The sequence below is a fragment of the Herpailurus yagouaroundi genome, unplaced genomic scaffold (genome assembly GCF_014898765.1).
Source record: "Herpailurus yagouaroundi ecotype Mexico unplaced genomic scaffold, PumYag 28, whole genome shotgun sequence".
In the NCBI taxonomy this organism is placed as follows: Eukaryota; Metazoa; Chordata; class Mammalia; order Carnivora; family Felidae; genus Herpailurus; species Herpailurus yagouaroundi.
In genome coordinates, this window is record NW_024412376.1 from 103,620,837 (window position 1) to 103,642,948 (window position 22,112).

Consider the following 22,112-nt stretch of genomic DNA (forward strand, 5'->3'; position numbering starts at 1 on the left):
GTGATCTATTAAAAATATAAATCATATCACATCACTCCTCTGCCTATCTAGTTTTTGGCCCCAGAAAAGTTGTTCTCAGTCTAACACTTGGCTTTACAATGATGTTTCGGGTTTCCAGGTATCAATGTCAACTCAAATCTTATGAGCAACAATCCTTAAGCTGTCTGAGTACTCCCATTTACCCAGTATAAAGTTGTTCAAGTAAATTGCCATGGGTCTCCTTTGAGAAGCACCAGGGGAGTCATTACCACGCTTCCCTTTGGGGATATGGCATCTCCTTCAGTCAGTGCATTCTGGGTCTGTAAATACGCTTAGGTCTAGAAACTGGGCAAAGAATTGTACCTTTCTATTGGAGTAACTGCCCTTAGTCTCTTGGCCATGAATTCCTCATATCTTTTGATCATATAAATTAAGTAGTATCCTTACCAATTGCCTACTACTTCTCTTGTGGACACTGTGGTGAAGATAGAGATAGCTCTTAGATGCCCTTCAAAGAAAAACTTCTTGCCCCCATGGCTGAATTAACTCAGTGGGCGGCCTTCAGGTATCCTTTAGCCTTCCTAGTCATTACAATAATTATGTCCAGCCAACTTCTGATTATTATGCACTACTACCTGGCCTCTGTTGTTTTGGAATCCTATTATCCCTACAGCTACCAATGGGCCCATTTCATAGTGGCATCTTCTACTTTCAGCCCTGTGCTACAAAAGGCAGTCAAAACTGAACTTCTAAGTGATGCTGGTGCTCCTCTCATTAGTATATCATCAGTCTCCTATATAACATAGTCTTCTGGTGGGCTTTCCAGTCTTACATAAGATACCTACTCTAGCATGTGTGCTTCTCAGAACCTTTTTATTTCTTTTTTAATTTTTTTTTCAACGTTTATTTATTTTTGGGACAGAGAGAGACAGAGCATGAAAGGGCGAGGGGCAGAGAGAGAGGGAGACACAGAATCGGAAACAGGCTCCAGGCTCTGAGCCATCAGCCCAGAGCCCGACGCGGGACTCGAACTCACGGACCGTGAGATCGTGACCTGGTTGAAGTCAGACGCTTAACCGACTGCGCCACCCAGGCGCCCCAGAACCTTTTTATTTCTGACAGCTGCCTGCCAGGAGCCCTTCTGGGGAAAGCAGTCCTTAATTTCCAAAAGACTATCACAGCAATTCATTACCACTCTAAGATTATAATGCTAATAAGTAATAACCTGACTTTGGAGTCCAGGCAGACAGTCTGATTCAGAACTCGTGCCCCTCACTACTGTTTAGGATTAACTGAGAAGTAGCCACATAAAGACAGTTACTAGTCTTTCATCCGGATGTTAATATAGGGCTTGGGGGGAGGGTGGAAGAGCCAGGGGTCACTTCACTAGTGTGTATCTGAACTTCTAAATACAGAGTACTGCAAAGGACATGGATGACTGGAAAAAAACTGTCACAGGAACTCTAATAACCTTTGTCCTCCACCAGAGTTGAGAATCCCTTGTGTAGATAAAAGAGAAGCTGTCAAGGAAACATTCTTGAAATAAGCTTTGAGTGTTGTTGATTTTCATCATGTATTTAAATAAAGCTCTTTTGTGTGGACAACCAGAGACTTGAAAAAATCCACAAAATAAATAGCTGCTTAGCCTCTGTAGGGAAGTGTTTAAAGCATGTAATTAAATTGCCAAAAGTATTCGAAGGTAAAACTGTTTTCCCCCCTAAAATAAGTTAATAGCTAGTTTTGCAACACAACTAGGGATCTTACTAATTAAAAAAAAAAACAAAAAAAACAAAAAAACAGTTTCAAGAGTGATTCAAAGAAATTGTTCCAAAGTCAGAAAATGGATTTTGCAAGGGAAATTTGTATTATGAAGAGACAGAATGTTCCCACTTTTTCATTTTATATTTTATAGAGCTGTCATTAAATCATTGAAAACACTACTTTCCCATGTTTAAATGATTAAACCATTGATTGTGATTCAGAATGAAGGAATGTAAACTCCAGGCAAAAATGCCAACCTCCTGATTTCAAACCTTTCTCTGCTAATTTTACTACATTCTGCCTTTCATAGTGTTTCCATTCTTCTTAGTGTCCTAAGTTCCTGAACCTACTCAACTTTCTATACTCATAGAGGAAAAACAATACAAACAAATAAGGAAATTAATAATTAATGCATATTTACTAGACTTTGTGCTAGGCACTTTCCCACTTAGAATCTCCAAACTGCAGATCAACCAAATTTTATTTGTATTACTTTTGGCAGTTCATTTTGACTAATAGTGTTTATAGATTTGTCCTTTTAATCATCATTTGCTAAGTATTCCTAAATACGCACCCCAGAATCAGGAGAGAGGCCATCTAAGATTAATCACTGATCATGGATAAGCTACAAAGTAAATAATCCATGAACATTTTTACTAAAATTATAAGATCTGTGTTGCCTTATCCAATAATGGTACTATGTTCACATTAAAATAATCCCTGATTTCATCCCAAATCCACATTATATGCTTCAGCACCTGTACTTTCCCCTTCATATCCTTTATTATATGATAATTAGATAATTACTGTATGTTTACCTGCTTGTGTTTTACCTACAGGCTAGCTTCTAGATTGTACGTATCTAGATATTTAGATATCAAGAGTGCAAAGTCTGTTACCAGTGCCATCACACCAGTCATAGAATCGGAACCTAGCGGATATGTATTGACTAAATCAATGAGCCAATTCTAAAAGAATGTTTCATAGCTTGGGTTTTAGCGAATGCTATACTATTTAAAGATTACTTTACAGAACAATCTCAATTAGTCAATGGTATGCTTTTCTTGCATCTACCCAAAACAACACTTTTTTTCCCTCTAGTTTTCAGAACTACTTCTCTTTTAAGCCAGAATAAAAAAGAAAAAAACTCTCTACTAGAAGTTTCATAGATCAGAGCTGTAAAAATATTGATAAGGAAGAACAGAGGAAAAGGAGAGAGAGCCCGGTAATCATAAAACAAAAGTTCTGTGCCTTATTTTCTTGAAGGATAAGTAAATTTCCTCAAGTTTTCTTAATGTTTTTCTAGGCCCTCATGTCCATACTTCCTACTAATTACAAAAAGACACCTTCAACACAGTCCCTGGTAATGAAACAAAATGCAAAGTCTTTTCTGATCTCAGAGGCTTTGAACAGACTAGTCTCTGCCAGGGCCATTCCTCTCCCAGCATTCACATGGTTGGCTCCTTTTCATTCATGTTTCAGTGTGCCTCCTCAGAAGGGCCCTTTCTGAATGTTCTCTCTCAGTTGGTTCCCCACTGATTTCTTTTTTCTTCATAGTACATATTATTTATAATTAATTCACTAATGTATATATTTTTTGACTATATTTTCCCTACCATACCTGACTATACTTCCATGATGACAGGGACCACATTTGTCTTATTTATCTTTGGATCTCCAGCATCCAGTGCAATAGTCAATATATAGTAAACAGAATGATCTGAATTAAATTTAAAAAAAAAAGATAGCTATGTTTAGTATTATTTGTATCATATTTATTTCTCAGTGGTCCTAGGCATTTGTGATTTTAATGTTTAATATTCTATATTGCCCTTGCTAAATTATGTCTTCATATTCATAGAACAATATAAACTAATGCTGGTAATAATGATAATATTGTGACACAAAAGATCTTAAAAACTTTTTAAGATCAAAATGAAAACTATTGTTTCATGTAATATTAACACTATTATATGTTAATCTACTGATTAGAAGTTAGAAAAGCTAATCATTCACATCTGTACTCTCTAGTAACTAAGATACCCCATTCTCATGCTATTCTCAGAAATCATTTTGCTCCTGTTATCTGTGGCTATACAACTAACCACCCCAAAACCAAGTAGCTTGAGACAACAATATTATGCTCACAAATCTACAATCTAAGCAAGCTTAGACCAGAACAGCTTGTCTTTGCTCCCCTCAGTGTCAGCCGAGTGACTTTTAGTCTGGTTCTGAAACCTCTTAAGCCTTGTTTATTTCCATATCTGCCACCTGGGCTGAGAAAACTCAAATAGCTCAGGGCTGGAGGAGCTGGAGCTCCTTGGGCATCTCTCTCTAACCCAGTGTAGTCTCCATATGGCCTCTCCAGCATGAGGTCTTCAACATAGCTGGTCTTCTTACACTTTGGTTTAGAGATACCAAGGTGTGTGTCCCAAGAGATAGAGAGCCTTGTAAAAGCAGGACTAGCAACACAATTGGTGAGGCCTGGTGCAAAGTGAAAATGTAGCACTCCTTGTTCAAAAATTACTAATAATTTTAAGATGACTACAACAGAGCATTAAAGCAAGGATGGGGCACTTCTGAGTGCAAGAGCTTGCACTACTGCATGGGTCACATGTCCATGATGCTGGCTGTGAGTGGGAGCCACGTTGTATTTTATGATCTAGGATCTCTCAGCATCACTTCTGCTGGATTCTGTTCATGAGGTAGTCACAAAGGTCTACCCAATTCTAAGAGGAAGAGAAATAACTCCACATCTTCTTGGGAGTGACCATGATCTAGAAGAGCATGTGGGTTTGGCCACTATGGTCATTTCTGAAAATACAGTCTGCCACACATTTGCTGTAAATGGCTGGTTCATCTCCATAGAATGAAAACATGTCAAACTTGGAAAATTCATACTGACAACTATACTATCCACAACATATATAGGGAACTTTCTCTATGTGGGTTGCCACTGAGCACTTCAGAGACATCACCTCATTTAATCCTGTGACTCCCCATTTGGTAGGTATGGTGCAATCGTCCCTGTCTCAGAGCTGATATCACAGATGGAAAGTGCTCATACGACCAATAAGTAATAGGATAGGGAATTCATCTGATTAATGCTAAGAGTGCTTACACTGTTCAGTGTTGTTGAAGTAAATTTCCCAAAAAACAAATGCTCATGAACTGTGCTTTCCCCACTGCCTACCACCAGATGATTCTATAAGGGTTAACTATAGTGGGCACCTAAAAGGTTGTCTTCATACCTCATACTTTCTCTTTCTCTGGTGACTCCCCATCCCTCCATCCTCATTGCACACATGTTCACATGACTGATTCCAATGGCCTGGCTAGACAGGGAAATAACTAGAAAAGAGTCTCACCACTGGAATAGAGGCAGCAAAGAGAGACATAGACAGATAAAGATCAGTTGATTTGGTCTATCTTCCGGGTCTGAACCTGAAATATACAAATCTGGGCACTGTATGCAGCTCTGTTTTCCATCCCGTGTTCTGAGGAGAATCAATTTATAGAAAGAGAAAGTAATTAAGTAGGTAGAGAGCAACAAGGCAAGAGAGCAAGAGAAAGAGAGTACCCAAATATTTGTATCAATTATCTCAGCCTATTCTTGAGACCCAACTATATCCCTTATCCTGAAATAAATACATGTCACTAGGATACACCTTTATGTTTTGCTATTGTTGGCCTAAGTCATTCTCCATTACTTGCTAGCAAAACAATACTAAGATACATAGGTAAAAAAAGAAAAAAAAGTAGCTTACTTCAACTAACAGAGAGCAAATTCTTCAAATAGCCAATGGGCTTCCCAAATAAAAAGATAAAAAATAAACTCATAGTTTTTTCAAGGGCTCTATAAACTATGGGGGCAAATCCAACTTAGTTTTAGGTAATAAGTAAAAGTTGAAAGATTCTATGTACAACAATTAGATGGAATAGATACCTCATGATCACACTGAAGGAAAAAAAAAAAGGCACATCCAAGTCAATCAATCTAAGCTCCTTTAGACTGCCTTCAGAATTGTAAAGAAAAAACTTTACCTTTGTCAAAGGCATTGTCCTCCAGTATATCCAGTCGATTTAGAGGTAAGGTAAGAAAATGAATTATTAATTTCTTCCACTTTTTGAAAAGAACATTTGGTGAAATCTGCCTCTGCACCCTACCCTAGCACACTCATTTCAATTACTGATTCATTATTCACCTTCCACATGGAATTCCTAGTGGTTCTGGCATCACTGGAGAAGGATTCCAGCATGTGTCAACAGTGCTTCCTCCAAGTTCTGTGCAAAGGGGGAATGGCAGGAAAAGCTACACTCGTGCCCGAAGAGCCTTGCTCTCCTTCTCTCATGCTTCTCCACCCACCCAGGGCCTCCATCTTCTTCACCTGGGAAGCCATTTCCCAAGCCTGCAGATTAGGGTGAAGAGGATGGGAGGAGGGGCACATATTCTGGTGAACAGCTGGGGCCCATCACTTCTCATTGCAGGTCTTGGGGAGATGTGGTTGACAGAGTGATGCACAGAGCCTGTCCCAGTTAATGACTTCACCATTCTCCATCATTATCCCCATCATTAGGAAATTAGGAGGACAGAAGGTATTTACTGTAAACCTGCCACCTCCCAAGGAGAGATAAATAGAAACTGATAAATGGGCTCTTCTGGTGCTGTTCGTCTATTAACCTTCTGCTTCCCAGCTCCGGCATATGCATGCCATCCTGCCATTAATATCCAGTAATTGGCATGGCAGCGGGCAATACAATCATACCTTTACTGTGAGCATTCCCTCCGTGTGGTGTGCCTGCGCAAGCACACAATTACTTTCATAATGAAGCTTTGCTAAACAGTCCGGTTGAAAGACATTAGGCAGTTGTTCCCCAGCCATAACACCAACCTCCCACAGTCATTCAGAGTTTAACTCTTCACTAGCCTCGATGCCAGCTGTCTGCCGTTGCTGATCTTTCTGCTATCTTTGCATGCATTCCAATCTATTCCTTAAATGTATAATTTTTGTTTTGTCTTTGTTTTGAACAGTTTCTCTTTTTAAACTCTGGTTCCTTGGGAGCAAAGGCATATCCAGCCTATGAATTTGGACCCATATTACGTGGCTGACTGACTGGCATGAGGGCAGAATGGAGTCTCACCCATGTTGTGGTCACCAGTGACCACCTGGGGGCAATGCCCCTCATTTGTCACCAGTTGAGAGCCAAGCTGTTTCCCAAAAGGATTTTGTGTCCTTTGGTGTATTCCTAGATGATAAGAAGGAGAAGGGTGTATCCTATCAAATTTATCCTTGGTACAATCATAGAATCAAAAGGAAAGTGTGAAACCTTAGTTTCATATTAGGAAAATATCATCCTCAGTGTTCACCTGCTTAAAACTCTTAGGGATCTTGAAAGAGCATGAATCCCAGGAGATTCTGAAAGAATTTACAGAAAATTGAGGCCCACAAAAGCCACCTCATTCTGTTATCCATCTGCTCACACTGTGGCTGCAAAATGAACATTTGGTCTCTGCTTCCCTGACCTATTTCTTCCCAAGTTACATTCCACTGTTTACTATGAAGACGTTACTGCAGTGACTATAGTGGGCAGGCTGTTTCACAGGATGAAACATGAAAAGCAAAGATGAGTAATCTCTTAAAAGCATAGGGCAGATTCTATGAAATGAATCAAGATGGTCCTAACCATGGCCCTGAGGGGTAAAAAAAAAAAAAAAAATACAGTTGCAAGGAGGGAGGTGAGATTGGGGAGAGGCAATACCGGCAAAGAGATAAAAAGCAATAAAAAGACCAACGAGAAGAAAATGACATGACAATCTTATTACTGGTGTTCAGGAACCATAGCCTCTCTGTCAGAAAAATACCAGATCACCCATTTGAGAACTTCATAAAACTAAATGATCAATAGATTATAGCTCTGGCCCTCCTTCCACACAGCATAAAACAAATAATAATATCTCCAATAAATATAACAAATAGGGTGATCTTTCCCATTTCCTGCAGACCCTTGACAGAAACATGCTACAAGATCTTTTCATTTCTTCAGGAAGATACTAAGCAGCTTGCCAGACTCCCAGTCAAGCACAGCCTCTCCAGCTGCCTTCCAAGCATACACCTTTAAACAGAGACTCTGGATATAGCTGGGTAGCCTTGCACTCATGGAATCTTTCATTCCACAGAAATACCTGGTAGCAAACCCTCTGTCAATCAGCATTCTATTAACTACAACTCTCCTGGCACTGGCATCAACACACATCTCTGGTATAATGATAAATAATGTTTGTCATGACAACCCGATGACAGGTTAAGAGACTGAAGATTCTGCATCTTCTTCACCATTCCTTATTTCTATCTAATTTTATATCTTTACAAAGCCCCCTTAAATTATCTCTTCTGGTTCACAACAAAGTCTAGGACAGTCATCAGGAGATATGAGGATCCCTATTGTAATAGCTATGGAAACTAAGACTCAGAAAGGGCAAGTGACTTTCCCAGATCACATAGCTAGAACTGGAACCTTCTTTCCTTTTCAGAGAACTGTGCTGCCAACTCTAGTTGGCACCATTCACATTGTATTCTGTGTGAACAGCACTCTTACACTTGGGTAACACAGCTGCCCTTGGGTAGCACAATATAGTGGAAATAGGAAAGGCTTTGAAGTCAGTGACTTGATTTTGCCACTTACTAGCTACATTACTCCAGATAATTTTTAAATTTTTATGACTTTTAGTTTCCTCATCTGTGAAATGGGCAATGATAATAACAACCCCTACAGCATAGATATGTTATATTAATATATGACAATCTATGAAAAACGTTTCCTAGAGCATTTCCTCGTCTATGTGTGCCCTCCTCTTCTATGTTATTAACACTTTACCATGTTCCCTCTTTGCCCAGGAAACATTTAATGTAAATATATTTTGCAATATTCTGACTCTTTGGAAACAAGTGAACTATAGAAAATAATGGTGACTCTCCTTTTAAATAAAATAAAATTAACCAGTGTTTCATCCATTCCATGATACATGAATATTCTTATAATGCTAAGTTATCCCAATCATGAAACAATCTCTTCTTCATTTGTCCAATGTAGAACATACATGAAGATGTTATAGACTCTGACTAAAGGATTACTTATGATCAAGGAATATTTGTGTGCAGTATAAATTAGAAAGACAATATAAGACATATTTTTTCTGCCATCCCCACTACAAGGAATTTCCCTTTGACTTTCTTTTTCTTCAGTACCCACTTAGCTCCATGAGTGCTATAGGTCTACTTTCTCAAGTGTATTCCTGTCATTAATCTTTCCTCTTCCATGTCAAAAGGTTTATCAATCCCAATTTCCAGCATTGACAATTGGAAATTCTAGCAAATTCAGTTTTTTCATTAGGCAAAACCACTTGGTTCTCTGGAATTCAACCCTCATCTTTCAGATCAGGCTCAGGCTCTCTTCATTTGGAACTCTCATTTGGGCAAAACACCACCTTCTCCCAGCCACAACCTTTTGAAGACATATGGAAATAACTTCTAGTTATCAAAACTTCTAGGTATCTTGCCAATTTCAGCAAGATAGCAGGATATGAGCTTAATATACAAAAATTAATTGTATTTCTACCTACCAGCAATAAAATAAGGCAATTGTATTTAGGATATCATCAAAAAGAATAAAATACTCAGGAATAAATTTAGCAAAAGAAGTGCAAGACATACATACTAAAAAGCATAAAACACCATTGAAAGAAATTAAAGAAGCACTAAGCAAAAGAGAAGATATTCTATGTTCATGGATTGAAAGATTTAATACTGTTAAAATGGAAATACTGTTCGGGGTGCCTGGGTGACTCAATCGATTAAATGTCTGACTTCAGCTCAGGTCATGATCTCACAGTTCATGAGTTGGAGCCCCACGTGGGGCTCTGTGCTGACAGCTCAGAGCCTGGAACCTGCTTTGGATTCTGTGTCTCCCTCTCTCTCTTTCCCTCCCCCACTTGTACTCTGTCTCTCTCTTTCAAAAATAAATAAACATTAAAAATAAAATTTTAAATGGAAATACTCTTCAAATTGATCTACATAGTTAATGCAATCCTTATCAACATCACAACCTCCTGTTTTTCAGACACATACATGCTGATCATAAAAATCACATGCAAATGGAAGAAACCCAGAATAGCCAAAATAACCATTAAAAAGAACAAATTTAGAGGCACCTGGGTGGCTCAGTTAGTTAAGCATCCAACTTCAGCTCAGGTTATGATCTCACGGTTGGTGAGTTTGAGCCCCACGTCAGGCTCTGGGCTAACAGCTCAGAGCCTGGATCCTGCCTCAGATTCTGTGTCTCCCTCTCTCACTGCCCCTCCCCCACTCATGCTCTGTCTCTGTCTCTCTCAAAAGTATAAATTGACATTTAAAGTAAAATTTAAAAAAAAGAACAGATTTATAGGACTCAACACTTCCTAATTTCAGAACTTACTACAAAGCCACAGTAATCAAGACAGTGTTCTACTGGCATAAGGATACTCATAAAAATCAATGGAATCAAATTTAAATACAGAAATAAACCAATACATTTAAGATAATAGATTTTTATAAGGGTGTCAGGACTACTAAATGGAAAAGAATAATCTTTTCAACAAACGATGCTGGGACAACTGGATATCTGCATGCAAAAGAATGAAGTTAGATCCTTACCTCACAACAGATAAATAAAACAAACAAAAGTTCCAAAAAAAAAAAAAAAGGATCATAAAACTAAATGTAAGCACTAAAAGTATAAAACTAAGTAAAAAAATAGGACTAAATATTTGTAACCTTGGATTAAACAATGATCTCTTAGATGTGACAATAAACACAAAAGCAAAACAAAGAAAAATATGAACTGTACTTCATCAAAATTAATAATGTTTATACTCTGTGAACATCATCAGGAAATGTCCTTGATGAACCTCACAGAATAGGATGCAAATTATATATCTGATAAATGGGTTTGTATCCATAATATATAAAGAGCTCCTAAAGCTCAACAGTAAAGAAAACTTAACCCAATTCAGAGATGAGTAAAAGATTTGAAGACATTTCTCCAAAGAAGATACACAAATAGCCAATAAGTGCATGAAATTATGTTCAAAATCATTAGTCATTAGGGAAATACAAATCAAATGTACAGTTAGATACCACTTTGGACCCACTAGGATGGCTTTAACTGAAAATACAGGTAATAACAAGTATTGTGGAGAACAAGAGAATGTAAAGAAATCGGAACTTCATACATTTCTAATGGTATAAAATGGTGTCACCATTGTGGAAAAACAGTCTGACATCATCTCAAAATATTAAACATTGTTACCATATAACCCCACAATTTCATTCCTAAGTATATACCCTAGAGAACTGAAAACAGGTCCACACAAAAATTTGTACACAAATGTTCATACCAGCATTATTCTTAATAGCTAAAAAGTGGAAACTATCCAAATATCCATCAACTTACAAATGGGCAAAAATGTGATATATCCATACAATGGAATAACACTTAGCAATAAAAAGCAATGAAGTACTGATCCATGCTGCAACACAGGTGAACCCTGAAAACATTATGCTAAGTGAAAGAAGCAGTTGCAAAGGCCACATATTATATGCTTCCATTTATAAGAAATGTCCAGAAAAACCAGATCTATAGATACAGAAATCAGTGGTTTCTAGGGAATGGAGAGGGGGAGAATAGGGAGTGATGAAAATTTTCTAGAAACAGATAGTTGTGATAGTTACAGAACTTTGTGAATATACTAAAAAAAAACCCACTGAATTATACACTTTAAAAGGGTGACATTTATGGTATGTGAATTATATCTCAATAAAAAAGTTGTTACTTAAGAAAAAATAAGAACGTATTACTGGAAATTTAGGCGGGGACAAAGTATGCTAGACATTCTGAAATATCATGACAGTCCTGTTCAATAGACTTTTTTTCTTTTTATGAAATACTATTAATATTTATTTCTGAGCTAACACTATTGCTTTTTTCTCATTACCACAGTTGTGAAAAACCAGTGTTCTGTGGTAGAAAAGGTACCAATTAAGAAACTGAAAGATCGCAATACTCGTCTGAGCTCAACTACCAGAAGCTCAGGCAAGTTATTTCACTTCCCTAGGCCCTTTTCATCATCTAACAGATGAAGAGTGTGATGATTAATTTTATCTGTTAATTTGGCTGGGCCATGGTGCCCAGTTATGTAGTCATTACTATTCCAGATACTTCTGTGAGAGTGTTTTTAGATGAGACTAACATTTTAATGAGTGAACTTTGAATAAAGCAGATTGTCCTTCATAATGTGAGTGGACTTCCAACCATTTGGAGGTGTGAAGAGAATGAAGGATTGACCTACCTCAAGCAAGAGGGAATTCCGCTAGCACATGTCCTTTGTACTTGGGCTTCACCACCAGGTCTCCCTAGGTCTGTCTCCAGCCTGCCAGCCCACTTTGCATATTTTGGACTCTCCATAACCACATGTACCAAATCCTTTATTTAATAAATAAAGGTCTCTTCCATCTCCAGCAATATTAACATTCAAAATCATATGGGTATTGCAAATTGTAGGAACTTCCAGAACATTTTGGAGGTTCCAATCAACTTTATCAATTCCACTGATAAAAGCGTCTACAGAAATATTACTTGCATTGACTAATCCACCTTATAACTGTCCCCTAAAGCTGGGAATGGGATAAAATGGTTCCTAAAAGTCTGTGATCAGAATATGAAAGCAAGGATTCATATGGCTTAAGGTTAGCCAGCCTTAATGAAATTAGGTATAAGTAGAGTATATTTTTATTTTTGGTACATCCAGTTTCTGTCTTCAGCATGCTTTACATATTTTAATAGTGAAAATTCAGACAGTGAGGTAAGAGAGTGAATGTGACATTTGGGGAAATGGCATCAACCCAGAACGCCTGACACGATAGTATGCATACAACCACCTACTTTGCCCATGAGTAAAACAAGTCCAGATACCTACACAGAAGCCAAAGGCATCAGTCTTCATCAGTCATCCACTAAATTCTAATTTTCTAAATATAGTCAATTCTATGTTATTCTGTGACTATCCAGATGTGTATTATTCAGAGCTTTTCATTTTCTATTTATCTGGCAACAGGAGTTTTTGCCATTTCACAGCTCATTTGCACCTCCACCAGCTTTGCTACACTCATTACTATCTCTGGCAAAAGATTTGGTAAGGGAGGCAGTTGATGCAAATGAGATTTTTAGATTTTTCACGCTCTCCCTTTCTACCGTGACCATGGATAATCAAGAATTGACTGTGCAAAAGCAGAGAATGCAATTAAGCATTAGGTAAGGAAAGCTTCACACATAAAATCACTAGGAATGCCTTAAAGGGAGTAGCAAGTAAAGAGGAACAATTGTGAAATAAGATGACATTTTCTTATTACTTAATACTACCTGATGCATTCTGAAGTGTCTTAACAGAAATTATCACAAATAAATTTTAACAGCAATTCATCAACCCATTTCAGAATGGGAAAACACATCATTGAGTTGCAGTGCCTAAAGGATATATGGTGATTTAGTGGAGCCGTCAGAAATCATTCCATTCAAGCAGTGTGTAATTAAAGCCTGCTAAATTCTAGATATGGTTCCACATGGGCACTGAGGATATGAAGATAGTAAGACACAGCTCCTGCTTACATTTTATTGGAGACGAAGATAAGTAAGTAAATTATTTCAGCTTAGTTTTGTTAATTCTATGATAAGGCAATTCCCAGAATGCTCAGAGAGGACAGAGGGACATTTATCCAAGGCTAGCAAGTTCAAGAAGTCATTTTTCAGGAGGTGATACCTGAGTTAAGTAGTAAGGGATGATTAAGAGTTAGACAGTTTAAATGAATGGAGAGGTGGGGCACCTGGGTGGCTCAATCGGTTGAGCATCCAACTTCGGCTCAGGTTATGATCTCGCGGTCTGTGGGTTCAAGCCCTGCGTCAGGCTCTGTGCTGACAGCTCAGAGCCTGAAGCATGCTTCGGATTCTGTGTCTCCCTCTCTCTCTGCCCTTCCCCCATTCATGCTCTATCACTCTCTCTGTCGAAAATAAACATTAAAAAAATTTAAATGAAGGGAAAGGTAATTTTAGACAAAAATAAGAACATGAACAAAAACATGGAGAATTAGCAACACTTGATGTTTAGGGACCATCATAGCAGTTTCATATTCTGGATCCTAAAGTGTGAATCATGTAGAATCAGGCAATGAGAAAGGAGACATAAGCCACTCATGGAATCACCATAATTACCTTTGCTAGAAGCTTGAGCTTCGGTTGGATCCAGTAAGTGATGAGAAGCCACTACAGGATTTTAACTGTGTATTGTATGTTTATATGATAGGGTGAATGGGTCTGAATAGTAAGGAAAATGATCTGAACAAGTGAAATCTGTTTAAACTATCAAGAAAGTTAAGATGAGAAGATCTTAGCTAAGCAGAAAGTTCAGGTGAGGAAAAAGGAAAGACTTGAGAAACATTTAGAAGAAAGTCTGTCAGGACTGTTGAATATAGGAGGAAAGGCACAGGAAAAGAAGACTAAAATCATTTCTACTAGGATTCCAGATAGGAAGCAGAACAAGAAGCAAGTGGAGGAGACTTTGGCATGTTGATACTATTGAAGGAGAGAAGACAAGCATGTATTTCAATACTCAAATGAAATTCAGGGGAGAGCTGGTGATATACATATGAGAGTCATCAGCACAGTAGTTCAAATTATGAGAGCGAATGAACTACCCAAGAATATAGTATAAAATACTGATTCTCAACTCTGATTGCATGTTAGAAACAATTGAAAAGATATTTATGCCCAACCGTCACCTCAAGCCACTTAAATCAAACTTACAGAAGTGTAGGCTTGGTCTGGAATTATTACTAGGTAGGTTAAAATAAGGAGGAGCTCAAGACTGCAAATCCATGAAGAAAACTAGAAACAAATAGTAAGAAACATATAGAGAACCAGAAGAAAGAAAATCTGACACTACCTTCATACTCCCAATTGCATTCACTAGAATAGAATGAATATGACATAATCATTGTTTTAAAAATTAATACTGTGATACACTATCATTTCAGAAATCCTTGACCACCACAAAAGGATCCCACTTCAAGAGTTCAAATCTTATTCTAGCAATATAGAACCATTAGCTAGCCATGCTATAGAAAATGTGTTCCCCAAAGTTTAATTTCCTTTAAAACATGGTAAACCATATATGATTTTAACCAATCAGACATGTTAAATAATTGCAAGAGCTCCAAGATAAAATCAAAGATCCTTATGGAACAAATAATTTTGTTGGATAAATTTGAGGATTTATCTGTTGAGTTATTTTATTTTTCTATTTTTCTTAGGGGCTGTTAATTGGAGGGTAGGATAGAACTTGCATGCATTGCATATTGAAATTTAAAAGTTGATGTAAATATTTAAAACTATAGTTATAATATTCAACATCCAAGCTATACATGGCATGTTTATTCCCCCAAAGTACAGTTTTTATAATAGAGATGACATAAATACACCACTTTTCAGATGCAACTGAAAATGTGATTATGACCTCCAACAATGGTAATTTAAGTATTAATTTCCATCCATCTCAGCAACTGGCAGCATCCATCAATTATAGCATTAGCTGCCCAGAAATTGCAGCTGCAAAAAGCGGAATTAGCGTATAAGCTACTGTCACTCACCTGAAATTTTACAGTTCTAATTAGTGAGCCAGGAAGGCTGTCAACAACTAAAAAGCCCAATGAGAGGCCTGCAAAGACAGCACTTCCCAACCCTTCCCTAGATGCAATCATCCAGCACTGTTATGTTATTTTTTTCCTAATTCAGAATTGAAAGTATCTGAAAGAAAACCCTTTATTTTTGTGTCTGACAACATGCCCTAACAGGTAATAAGAATACTGGCCAGGGGCACCTGGGTGGCTCAGTCGGTTAAGTGGCCGACTTCGGCTGAGGTCATGATCTTGCGGTCCGTGAGTTCGAGCCCCGCGTCGGGCTCTGTGCTGACAGCTTGGAGCCTGGAGCCTGTTTCAGATTCTGTGTCTCCCTCTCTCTGACCCTCCCCTGTTCATGCTCTGTCTCTCCCTGTCTTAAATATAAATAAAAAAAAATGTTAAAAAAAAAAAAAGAATACTGGCCAGGCAGGTCCTCTGAGCCCACCTACAATCTATAGAAACATTGCTTCAAACTCACTTTTATCTTTATCTCTATGCCATTGGCTTTCACAAATTCTGATACTGTATTTATTATTTTATTCACTTACTATGACATTCTTGAGTACTTTATATGTGCCAGACATTTGTCTAGGAATCGGGGATATACAGGTAAGTACTAGAAAGAGTCCTGCTCTCAGGGGAGTTACATTCAAAATGGATTGACAGATAATCAATAAGTGAAAGAAAACTATAATAGTGATAGATTCTAGGGAAATAATTAAAATAGAGTCAGGAGACTGAGAGTGAGTGGAAAGATACTTTGCATTTGGTTTATAGGAAAGGGCACTCTGATACTATCAGAGCTGAGTCATGAATGGTGAGATGGAGTCAACATTCAAAGGCCACAAGGAAGAGCATTCTAGTTAAGAGGGTACAAGAGCCCAAGGGCAAGAATGAAAGAAAAAAATTTTCATGTTTGAGAAAAAGAAAAAGGCCATTATGGAACACAGTGGGCAAGGGTAAGACTAGTCCAAGAAGAGGCCATAGATATGGACAAAGGCCAGAGCTTGTAGGACTTTGTAAAGTACGATAAAGGAGTTTGGATTTTGTTCAAAGGACAGTGAGATATCACTTATACCTGGAGGGGTTTACATTGATTTATGTCTTTAAAAGACAACTTACCCTTGTCATTGATGAAGAATGGAATATAATCCTTGAGAAATTTTTAGACATCTGCAGCAAAAAACAGGAACAAGAACATTCATAGCAACATTGTTGATACTAGCAAAAAATGGAAATAGGCAAAATATTCTTCAATGGAATAATCAATTTTGTGACAGTCTTACATGGCCTACTATATATTAATGAAAATGATGAACTACATGGGTGAATCAAAAAAATTTGAGTAGAAAAGAAAATTACATAACAATACAGAATGATTCCATTTGTATAAAATTCAAAAGCATATACAAACTAGACAATATATATTTTTGAATACACACATATATTGTGAAAAAGAAAGTGAATCAATGCAAAGTGTGGACACACCCTAAGGTGACCCCTAATGAGTAACACCATTATATAAGCTCCTCTCCTGCAGTATGAATGGAATCTGTGACCAGGGCAAAGGTGAGGAGAGGCCATTCCAGTGACTGCATTGCATTATATAAGATTCTGTATCAGCAGATGAAGCAGAACATCCTCCCACTGGACCTGAAGTAAACTGACATGCTATGAGAAGGCCTATGACAAAGTCTACATAGCAAAGAGCACTCAAGAACTGCATGGCCCGAAGCCAATAGTCAGCAAGAAAACAGGAACTTCAATCCTATAACTACAAGGAAATGAATTATGCTAACAAACTGGGGGAGCTAGAAGTGGGTCTTTCCCCATTTGAGCCTCTGATGAGAATGCAGTCCACCTAACTCCTTAACTGCAGACTTGAGATTCTGAACAGAGGACCCAGCTAATCCATTCCTACCCCCTCCCCATGACCCATACAAACTGTAAGATAATAAATGTGTTGTTTTAAGCTACTGAGTGTAGTAATTTGTTACAAAGTAATAAAAAAAACTAATATCGAAGTAATAAACAGAAAATTTGGTGTAGTAGTTACCTTTGGAGGGAGAGAATAGGATGCAATCAGTGAAAGTGGACTTCAAAGATATAGTTAATATGCTTTTTCTTTTTATATCTACAATGCATACATACTCCATAGGCTTTATAGATAGATACATATCTGTTCCTCTTAGTCTATTCTTTCTTAGATATATACAATATCGTTCTTAATCACTCACATTTTTGCCTTAAATTCTATTTTGTCAAAATTTAATGTTGTTACCCCACTTCTACTTGGTTCAAATTGACCTATGTATACTTTCCCTTGTTTTTATTTTCAACATTCTCTTAATATTGCTTAAAGTTGGGATTCATAGTGAATGATGTTGAATATTTTAAGTAAAATCTTAGAGTCTCTGACTTTAATAAGCCAAATTAGGGGCGCCCGGGTGGCTCAGTCAGTTAAGTGTGCAACTTCGGCTCAGGTCATGATCTCACAGTTCGTGGGTTCGAGGCCCACGTCAGGCTCTGTGCTGACAGCTCAGAGCTTGGAGCCTGCTTTGGATTCTGTGTCTTCCTCCCTCTCTGCCCTTCCCCTGATTGCTTGCTCTCTCTCTCTCTCTCTCTCTCTCTTTCTCTCTCTCAAAAATAAACATTAAAACTGTTTTTAAAAAATAAGCCAAATTAACCCATTTATACTTATTGCAATTTATATTATTTTAAGATCCAATACTGCTACCATTTAAAATTTTTTTCTATTTCCTGTACTTTGTTTGTTTTGCTTTTCTCCATTTCTGCTTTCTATTATGTAGATTGAGTGTTCTTATTCTGTTTATGTCATGTTTTCTATACGTACTCTTATGGCAAATGGATTTAACTTACAATTGATTTAAATTTTCTCCCTAAGTGTTACAGCACACTGGCATGTTCCTTTGGTCTCCCCATTATGTTAATTTTATCTGTGATTTTAGTACTGAGTTCCAAAATTTCCCCAGAGTTGAGGGAAGAATCCAGCAGCCCATGTTGGTTTGCTATTTTGCTAGGAAAAGAAACTTTTCATTATAATATTTAATTATATTCTATCTTTAAGCTCTGTGGCAGGTACAGGAGTTTTTTATTACTATTAGTCTTTAAGTTATGTATATTTTATATATTATTTTGTATGAATCACTTATTTCATTGATTTTTTAAATTAAAAAAATGCCTGTGCTTGCTTCGGCAGTACATATACTAAAAAACAAACAAACAAACAAAGAAAGTTCCTGGCACCAGCTGACCTTCAAATAATGCAGGGACTAGGGGTATAGACCTCCACCATGCAGTAGAAAATCCACATACAACTTTTGACTCCCCAAAACTTAACCACTAATAGTTTACTTCTGACCAGAAGCTTTACTGATAACATAAATAGTTGATAACACATATTTTGCATATGTATTATATTCTGTATTCTTACACTAAAGCTAGAGAAAAGAAGATGTTATAAAGAAAATCATAAGGAGAGAAAATACATTTATAGTACTATATGTTTATTTACTGAAAAATATCTATGTCTAAGTGGACCCATGCATTTCAAACCCATGTTGTTCAAGGATTAACTGTACAAAGAACTAAGTGATTATTCTCTTAGTCACTGTTTCATAAATGTTCTGGTAACACTAACCAGTAAAAAATTATTCTAACAGATAAAAAAGATCTTGTCCGGACTTTCCTTTTTATCTGGAACTAGTGTGCCTTCTATTGCATCTATTTGTTTGAGTCATTTGATGCCATTGTTAGTTCATAAAAAAATGTGTTTATCCCAAGTACCCCTAACCACTTCAAGCATATTACGTCTAGTTAGGTACTTGTTATATGAAAATAATTGTGGCTATTAATGTGGAGAATGCGAAAAATAATTTAGTAGAATCCACAGTTAGCTTATCTTCTAATAATGGGAGATAGATATGCTTATGAATATTTATAATAGAAGACTGAATATAATAAACACAAAAAGAGGGAATAAACACATAAATGAGAAGAAGAAAAGACTTTATAAAAGATCTCCAGGTTGGTCCTTAAAGAAGGGAAGAATTTGTTCTTCTTAAATAAATGTATTCTTCTCATTGTTGGACCTTCATAAATACTATTTTAATTGCATGTATACTCCTATGCATCATCTTAACCTATCTAATTCTCATTTATCCTTAGATTCTCAGCTTTGTTGTCATGTCTCCAGAGAGACTTCCAGTGTCCCACCCTCATTTCTCTGAATTCAATGCCCTTCCTATGTGTGCCCCAGAAGTCTGGTAAGTGAACTCTGTTATAATTTTTATCATAGTCTATTGTAAATAGTATATTACCTGTTTATTTACAAAGTGTGATGTTTCTATGTATACTAAGTTGTTAGCTAGAGATTTGCAGGCATCTATTTGTATGAATTATTACTGGGAGAAAAAAAGATCTGTGAAGTTGTTTGTTTGTTTGTTTGTTTGCTTGAAGCAGGGAGAGGGGAGGAGGAGTCAAGATGGTGGAGAACTAGGGGAGCCCAAATTTCCCTTGTCCTTCAAACTCAGCAGTATTGAGGTCAGAGCACTTGGAATTCCAAAAATCTGGGCTACAGAGTGACAGAAACATCTCCAGGGGCCCAAAAAGACAGCATGGAGGGACACAGACATTTCTACTCTATTCCTTTTACATCTCTTCTATATCTCCTTCTTATTTTCCTCTCTCTCTCTCTGGATTAAGCCTTATAGTTTATTTGACTCTCTGCCTGGTAATTTTTTTTCTCCACCTCTGTCATTTCTCTCTTTGTATGGGATAAGGCTTCTTCCACCACAACCCCCATTTATAATTTTTTCCAGGGTAACTTCAGCAAACAAAACAAAGCACACCTGGAAGAAGGTCCAAACCACTAATACAAGTAGTGAGATAAAGAAACCAGAGGTACATCAACAGAGAGTACGCAACATACTCTAAAAACACTGCCTGACATGTCAGGCCCTGGACAGTATATGCCCTTTTTTTTTTTAATACAGTAACACTCACAGGTGCAGGACACATAACAAGACAGTAAAACATGTAAAAGACAGAAAACTAGCCAATATGATGAAATGGAAGATTTCTCCTCAAAAGAAATTCCAGGAGGAAATGTCAGCTAAAGAATTGATCAAAACAGATATAAACAATATAGCAGAAAAATAATTTAGAATAATAGTCATAAGACTAATAGCTTGGCTTGAAAAAAGCATAGCAGACAGTACAGAATCTATTGCTGCAGAGATCAAGGACCTAATAAATAGTCACAACGAATTAAGAAATACTGTAAATAAGATGCAAAATAAACTAGATGCAATGACAGCAAGGATGGAGGACTAAGGGGGGAGAAAAAGTGAAATAGAAGATGAAATTATGGAAAATGATGAAGCCAAAAAAAGAGAGATAGGAAAATACTAGACCACAAGGGGAGAATTAGAAACCTAAGTGATTCAATGAAACATAATAATATCCGTATCATAGGAGTTCCAGAAGAAGAAGAGAGAAAGGGGCAGAAGGTTTATTTGAACAAATTATAGCTGATAATTTCCCTAATCTGGAGAAGGAAGCAGACATCCAAGTCCAGGAGGCACAGAGAACTCCCTTCAGAATCAACAAGAAGAGGTCAGCACCATGACATATCATAGTGAAACTGGCAAAATACAAATATAAAGAGAGAATTCTAAAAGCAGCTATGGACAAACAGGCCTTAACCTACAAGGGTATACACATAAAAGTAGTAGCAGACCTGTCCACTAAAACTGGGCAGGTGAGAAGGGAATGACAGGATATATTCAATGTGCTAAATAGGAAAAATATGCACCCAAGAATCCTTTATCTAGCAAGACTGTCATTCACAACAGAAGGAGAGATAAAGGCTTTCCAAGATAAACAAAAACTGGAATTCATGACCATTAAACCAGCCCTTCAGGAGATCCTAAGGGGGACTCTATGAGTGGAAAGCAACAAAGACTACAAAGGACCAGACACATCACCACAAACACAAAAACTACAGATAACACAGTGATGACACTAAATCCTTATTTTTCAGTAATCACTCTGGATGTAAAGGGACTAAATGCCCTCAATCAAAAGACACAGGGTATCGGAATGGATAAAAGACCATGATCCATCTATATACTGTCTATAAGAGATTCATTTTAGACCTGAGGACACCTGCAGATTGAAGGTGAGGGGATGGAGAAACATCTATCATGCTACTGGAAGTCAAAAGAAAGCTGGAGTAGCCATGCTTATATCAGACAAACTAGACTTTAAAGACTGTAACAAGAGATGAAGAAGGGCAGTATATCATAATTATGGGATCTATCCATCAAGAAGAGCTAACAATGGTAAATGTTTATGCCTCCAACTTGGAAAACACAAATGTATAAATCAATTAATCACAAACATAAGCAAACTTACTTATAATAATACTGTAATTGTCGGTGACTTTAATACTCCTCTTAGAGCAATGGACACATCACCTAGGCAGAAAATCAATAAAGAAACAATGACCTTGAATATTACACTGGACCAGATGGATTTGACAGCATCCCAAAGCAGCATAATTCACATTCTTCTCAAGTGCACATT